This window comes from Sardina pilchardus, chromosome 8, assembly GCF_963854185.1.
Source record: "Sardina pilchardus chromosome 8, fSarPil1.1, whole genome shotgun sequence".
NCBI classification, from domain to species: Eukaryota; Metazoa; Chordata; class Actinopteri; order Clupeiformes; family Clupeidae; genus Sardina; species Sardina pilchardus.
The window spans coordinates 26,609,674-26,614,673 of NC_085001.1; the positions used below are offsets into that span (position 1 = coordinate 26,609,674).

At 49.7% G+C, this 5,000-nt stretch overlaps 18 non-coding genes across 18 annotated transcripts; all 18 read left to right on the forward strand.

Moving 5' to 3' along the window:
* Positions 1–177: 177 nt before the first annotated feature.
* trnap-cgg (transfer RNA proline (anticodon CGG)) lies at positions 178–249 on the forward strand. Its single transcript has one exon. It is a non-coding gene; the product is annotated as a tRNA-Pro (tRNA).
* A 175-nt stretch (positions 250–424) lies between these two features.
* trnap-ugg (transfer RNA proline (anticodon UGG)) lies at positions 425–496 on the forward strand. The gene has a single exon. It is a non-coding gene; the product is annotated as a tRNA-Pro (tRNA).
* A 112-nt stretch (positions 497–608) lies between these two features.
* Positions 609–680, forward strand: trnap-ugg (transfer RNA proline (anticodon UGG)). Its single transcript has one exon. It is a non-coding gene; the product is annotated as a tRNA-Pro (tRNA).
* A 107-nt stretch (positions 681–787) lies between these two features.
* trnap-agg (transfer RNA proline (anticodon AGG)) lies at positions 788–859 on the forward strand. The gene has a single exon. It is a non-coding gene; the product is annotated as a tRNA-Pro (tRNA).
* A 161-nt stretch (positions 860–1,020) lies between these two features.
* trnap-agg (transfer RNA proline (anticodon AGG)) lies at positions 1,021–1,092 on the forward strand. The gene has a single exon. It is a non-coding gene; the product is annotated as a tRNA-Pro (tRNA).
* Positions 1,093–1,282: 190 nt separating this feature from the next.
* trnap-cgg (transfer RNA proline (anticodon CGG)) lies at positions 1,283–1,354 on the forward strand. Its single transcript has one exon. It is a non-coding gene; the product is annotated as a tRNA-Pro (tRNA).
* A 175-nt stretch (positions 1,355–1,529) lies between these two features.
* Positions 1,530–1,601, forward strand: trnap-ugg (transfer RNA proline (anticodon UGG)). The gene has a single exon. It is a non-coding gene; the product is annotated as a tRNA-Pro (tRNA).
* Positions 1,602–1,713: 112 nt separating this feature from the next.
* trnap-ugg (transfer RNA proline (anticodon UGG)) lies at positions 1,714–1,785 on the forward strand. Its single transcript has one exon. It is a non-coding gene; the product is annotated as a tRNA-Pro (tRNA).
* A 107-nt stretch (positions 1,786–1,892) lies between these two features.
* On the forward strand, positions 1,893–1,964 carry trnap-agg (transfer RNA proline (anticodon AGG)). Its single transcript has one exon. It is a non-coding gene; the product is annotated as a tRNA-Pro (tRNA).
* A 161-nt stretch (positions 1,965–2,125) lies between these two features.
* trnap-agg (transfer RNA proline (anticodon AGG)) lies at positions 2,126–2,197 on the forward strand. Its single transcript has one exon. It is a non-coding gene; the product is annotated as a tRNA-Pro (tRNA).
* Positions 2,198–2,387: 190 nt separating this feature from the next.
* trnap-cgg (transfer RNA proline (anticodon CGG)) lies at positions 2,388–2,459 on the forward strand. Its single transcript has one exon. It is a non-coding gene; the product is annotated as a tRNA-Pro (tRNA).
* A 175-nt stretch (positions 2,460–2,634) lies between these two features.
* trnap-ugg (transfer RNA proline (anticodon UGG)) lies at positions 2,635–2,706 on the forward strand. The gene has a single exon. It is a non-coding gene; the product is annotated as a tRNA-Pro (tRNA).
* Positions 2,707–2,818: 112 nt separating this feature from the next.
* trnap-ugg (transfer RNA proline (anticodon UGG)) lies at positions 2,819–2,890 on the forward strand. The gene has a single exon. It is a non-coding gene; the product is annotated as a tRNA-Pro (tRNA).
* A 107-nt stretch (positions 2,891–2,997) lies between these two features.
* On the forward strand, positions 2,998–3,069 carry trnap-agg (transfer RNA proline (anticodon AGG)). The gene has a single exon. It is a non-coding gene; the product is annotated as a tRNA-Pro (tRNA).
* A 161-nt stretch (positions 3,070–3,230) lies between these two features.
* trnap-agg (transfer RNA proline (anticodon AGG)) lies at positions 3,231–3,302 on the forward strand. Its single transcript has one exon. It is a non-coding gene; the product is annotated as a tRNA-Pro (tRNA).
* A 190-nt stretch (positions 3,303–3,492) lies between these two features.
* Positions 3,493–3,564, forward strand: trnap-cgg (transfer RNA proline (anticodon CGG)). The gene has a single exon. It is a non-coding gene; the product is annotated as a tRNA-Pro (tRNA).
* Positions 3,565–3,986: 422 nt separating this feature from the next.
* trnat-ugu (transfer RNA threonine (anticodon UGU)) lies at positions 3,987–4,058 on the forward strand. The gene has a single exon. It is a non-coding gene; the product is annotated as a tRNA-Thr (tRNA).
* A 786-nt stretch (positions 4,059–4,844) lies between these two features.
* trnap-cgg (transfer RNA proline (anticodon CGG)) lies at positions 4,845–4,916 on the forward strand. The gene has a single exon. It is a non-coding gene; the product is annotated as a tRNA-Pro (tRNA).
* The last annotated feature ends 84 nt before the right edge of the window (positions 4,917–5,000 follow it).

Here is a 5,000-nt window from a genome sequence, read left to right on the forward strand (position 1 = left end):
ACTCTGCATCGTTTGGTTCTACCGGCCACCGGTCAACTGCTGCACTTAGTTACCCAGGACTTACTTTCGGAAATGTTGATGCACAGTGGAACGCAGCTGAAATGACCGTCTTTTCTGCAGACCACTCTAAAACGTTGGTGTGAGGAAAGGCGCTGAATAAATGGCATCCTTGGCCCAGGCTTGTTGGTCTAGGGGTATGATTCTCACTTCGGGTGCGAGAGGTCCCGGGTTCAACTCCCGGACGAGCCCTTCTTTCACAAAGAAATGCCAGACTTTACAGAAAAAAATCCACTCTAACGAAATAAACGACGACCACCCTCTGTTGTTAGCCATTGCAGGAAAAGAGCCCATTCTGGAAAACTTTTTTGACTTACTCAGGAATGCAAGGGGTCCACACAAAATAAAACCCATTGCAGCACTCAGCGGCTCGTTGGTCTAGGGGTATGATTCTCGCTTTGGGTGCGAGAGGTCCCGGGTTCAAATCCCGGACGAGCCCGTTTGTGCTTTCTCCCCAATTTATTGTGGGCCTCACCGCCAAACGCTTGTGTCCTGTAGAGAATTAGCCTCGGTTGGATGTTCCTTTTCACCCCACAAAACTGTTCAATTGCGGCTCGTTGGTCTAGGGGTATGATTCTCGCTTTGGGTGCGAGAGGTCCCGGGTTCAAATCCCGGACGAGCCCGTAAGCTAGACAGGTAAACTCTTTTGAAATGTGTCCTTTTTCAAGTCCCGTCAGTGGTGGAGAAAATTGCACGGTTTTTTTTTTCAGCTGAAGTCAAGCTCTGTCGGGGCTCGTTGGTCTAGGGGTATGATTCTCGCTTAGGGTGCGAGAGGTCCCGGGTTCAAATCCCGGACGAGCCCGTCGCCAAGCAAGCTTTTGTCAGTATCATGAGATTGTGTGAGCACTGTCTCACCTTTGATGTACAGCATAGCTTAGCTGCAGCTCAACACCACCACAGCTACCTTTCCTTTCAGCTAAATATTGATGCACAAGATGCTCGACATAAGCATTTGAGCAAGCTGGCTCGTTGGTCTAGGGGTATGATTCTCGCTTAGGGTGCGAGAGGTCCCGGGTTCAAATCCCGGACGAGCCCTTTATTCTGTGAAACTCTGCATCGTTTGGTTCTACCGGCCACCGGTCAACTGCTGCACTTAGTTACCCAGGACTTACTTTCGGAAATGTTGATGCACAGTGGAACGCAGCTGAAATGACCGTATTTTCTGCGGACCACTCTAAAACGTTGGTGTGAGGAAAGACGCTGAATAAATGGCATCCTTGGCCCAGGCTCGTTGGTCTAGGGGTATGATTCTCGCTTCGGGTGCGAGAGGTCCCGGGTTCAACTCCCGGACGAGCCCTTCTTTCACAAAGAAATGCCAGACTTTACAGAAAAAAATCCACTCTAACGAAATAAACGACGACCACCCTCTGTTGTTAGCCATTGCAGGAAAAGAGCCCATTCTGGAAAACTTTTTTGACTTACTCAGGAATGCAAGGGGTCCACACAAAATAAAACCCATTGCAACACTCAGCGGCTCGTTGGTCTAGGGGTATGATTCTCGCTTTGGGTGCGAGAGGTCCCGGGTTCAAATCCCGGACGAGCCCGTTTGTGCTTTCTCCCCAATTTATTGTGGGCCTCACCGCCAAACGCTTGTGTCCTGTAGAGAATTAGCCTCGGTTGGATGTTCCTTTTCACCCCACAAAACTGTTCAATTGCGGCTCGTTGGTCTAGGGGTATGATTCTCGCTTTGGGTGCGAGAGGTCCCGGGTTCAAATCCCGGACGAGCCCGTAAGCTAGACAGGTAAACTCTTTTGAAATGTGTCCTTTTTCAAGTCCCGTCAGTGGTGGAGAAAATTGCACGGTTTTTTTTTTCAGCTGAAGTCACGCTCTGTCGGGGCTCGTTGGTCTAGGGGTATGATTCTCGCTTAGGGTGCGAGAGGTCCCGGGTTCAAATCCCGGACGAGCCCGTCGCCAAGCAAGCTTTTGTCAGTATCATGAGATTGTGTGAGCACTGTCTCACCTTTGATGTACAGCATAGCTTAGCTGCAGCTCAACACCACCACAGCTACCTTTCCTTTCAGCTAAATATTGATGCACAAGATGCTCGACATAAGCATTTGAGCAAGCTGGCTCGTTGGTCTAGGGGTATGATTCTCGCTTAGGGTGCGAGAGGTCCCGGGTTCAAATCCCGGACGAGCCCTTTATTCTGTGAAACTCTGCATCGTTTGGTTCTACCGGCCACCGGTCAACTGCTGCACTTAGTTACCCAGGACTTACTTTCGGAAATGTTGATGCACAGTGGAACGCAGCTGAAATGACCGTATTTTCTGCAGACCACTCTAAAACGTTGGTGTGAGGAAAGGCGCTGAATAAATGGCATCCTTGGCCCAAGCTCGTTGGTCTAGGGGTATGATTCTCGCTTCGGGTGCGAGAGGTCCCGGGTTCAACTCCCGGACGAGCCCTTCTTTCACAAAGAATTGCCAGACTTTACAGAAAAAAATCCACTCTAACGAAATAAACGACGACCACCCTCTGTTGTTAGCCATTGCAGGAAAAGAGCCCATTCTGGAAAACTTTTTTGACTTACTCAGGAATGCAAGGGGTCCACACAAAATAAAACCCATTGCAACACTCAGCGGCTCGTTGGTCTAGGGGTATGATTCTCGCTTTGGGTGCGAGAGGTCCCGGGTTCAAATCCCGGACGAGCCCGTTTGTGCTTTCTCCCCAATTTATTGTGGGCCTCACCGCCAAACGCTTGTGTCCTGTAGAGAATTAGCCTCGGTTGGATGTTCCTTTTCACCCCACAAAACTGTTCAATTGCGGCTCGTTGGTCTAGGGGTATGATTCTCGCTTTGGGTGCGAGAGGTCCCGGGTTCAAATCCCGGACGAGCCCGTAAGCTAGACAGGTAAACTCTTTTGAAATGTGTCCTTTTTCAAGTCCCGTCAGTGGTGGAGAAAATTGCACTGTTTTTTTTTTCAGCTGAAGTCAAACTCTGTCGGGGCTCGTTGGTCTAGGGGTATGATTCTCGCTTAGGGTGTGAGAGGTCCCGGGTTCAAATCCCGGACGAGCCCGTCGCCAAGCAAGCTTTTGTCAGTATCATGAGATTGTGTGAGCACTGTCTCACCTTTGATGTACAGCATAGCTTAGCTGCAGCTCAACACCACCACAGCTACCTTTCCTTTCAGCTAAATATTGATGCACAAGATGCTCGACATAAGCATTTGAGCAAGCTGGCTCGTTGGTCTAGGGGTATGATTCTCGCTTAGGGTGCGAGAGGTCCCGGGTTCAAATCCCGGACGAGCCCTTTATTCTGTGAAACTCTGCATCGTTTGGTTCTACCGGCCACCGGTCAACTGCTGCACTTAGTTACCCAGGACTTACTTTCGGAAATGTTGATGCACAGTGGAACGCAGCTGAAATGACCGTATTTTCTGCAGACCACTCTAAAACGTTGGTGTGAGGAAAGGCGCTGAATAAATGGCATCCTTGGCCCAAGCTCGTTGGTCTAGGGGTATGATTCTCGCTTCGGGTGCGAGAGGTCCCGGGTTCAACTCCCGGACGAGCCCTTCTTTCACAAAGAATTGCCAGACTTTACAGAAAAAAATCCACTCTAACGAAATAAACGACGACCACCCTCTGTTGTTAGCCATTGCAGGAAAAGAGCCCATTCTGGAAAACTTTTTTGACTTACTCAGGAATGCAAGGGGTCCACACAAAATAAAACCCATTGCAGCACTCAGCGGCTCGTTGGTCTAGGGGTATGATTCTCGCTTTGGGTGCGAGAGGTCCCGGGTTCAACTCCCGGACGAGCCCTTCTTTCACAAAGAAATGCCAGACTTTACAGAAAAAAATCCACTCTAACGAAATAAACGACGACCACCCTCTGTTGTTAGCCATTGCAGGAAAAGAGCCCATTCTGGAAAACTTTTTTGACTTACTCAGGAATGCAAGGGGTCCACACAAAATAAAACCCATTGCAACACTCAGCGGCTCGTTGGTCTAGGGGTACGATTCTCGCTTTGTGTGCGAGAGGTCCCGGGTTCAAATCCCGGACGAGCCCGTTTGTGCTTTCTCCCCAATTTATTGTGGGCCTCACCGCCAAACGTTTCTGTCCTGTAGAGAATTAGCCTCGGTTGGATGTTCCTTTTCACCCCACAAAACTGTTCAATTGCGGCTCGTTGGTCTAGGGGTATGATTCTCGCTTTGGGTGCGAGAGGTCCCGGGTTCAAATCCCAGACGAGCCCGTAAGCTAGACAGGTAAACTCTTTTGAAATGTGTCCTTTTTCAAGTCCCGTCAGTGGTGGAGAAAATTGCACGGTTTTTTTTTTCAGCTGAAGTCACACTCTGTCGGTGCTCGTTGGTCTAGGGGTATGATTCTCACTTAGGGTGCGAGAGGTCCCGGGTTCAAATCCCGGACGAGCCCGTCGCCAAGCAAGCTTTTGTCAGTATCATGAGATTGTGTGAGCACTGTCTCACCTTTGATGTACAGCATAGCTTAGCTGCAGCTCAACACCACCACAGCTACCTTTCCTTTCAGCTAAATATTGATGCACAAGATGCTCGACATAAGCATTTGAGCAAGCTGGCTCGTTGGTCTAGGGGTATGATTCTCGCTTAGGGTGCGAGAGGTCCCGGGTTCAAATCCTGGACGAGCCCTTTATTCTGTGAAACTCTGCATCGTTTGGTTCTACCGGCCACCGGTCAACTGCTGCACTTAGTTACCCAGGACTTACTTTCGGAAATGTTGATGCACAGTGGAACGCAGCTGAAATGACCGTCTTTTCTGCAGACCACTCTAAAACGTTGGTGTGAGGAAAGGCGCTGAATAAATGGCATCCTTGGCCCAGGCTTGTTGGTCTAGGGGTATGATTCTCACTTCGGGTGCGAGAGGTCCCGGGTTCAACTCCCGGACGAGCCCTTCTTTCACAAAGAAATGCCAGACTTTACAGAAAAAAATCCACTCTAACGAAATAAACGACGACCACCCTCTGTTGTTAGCCAT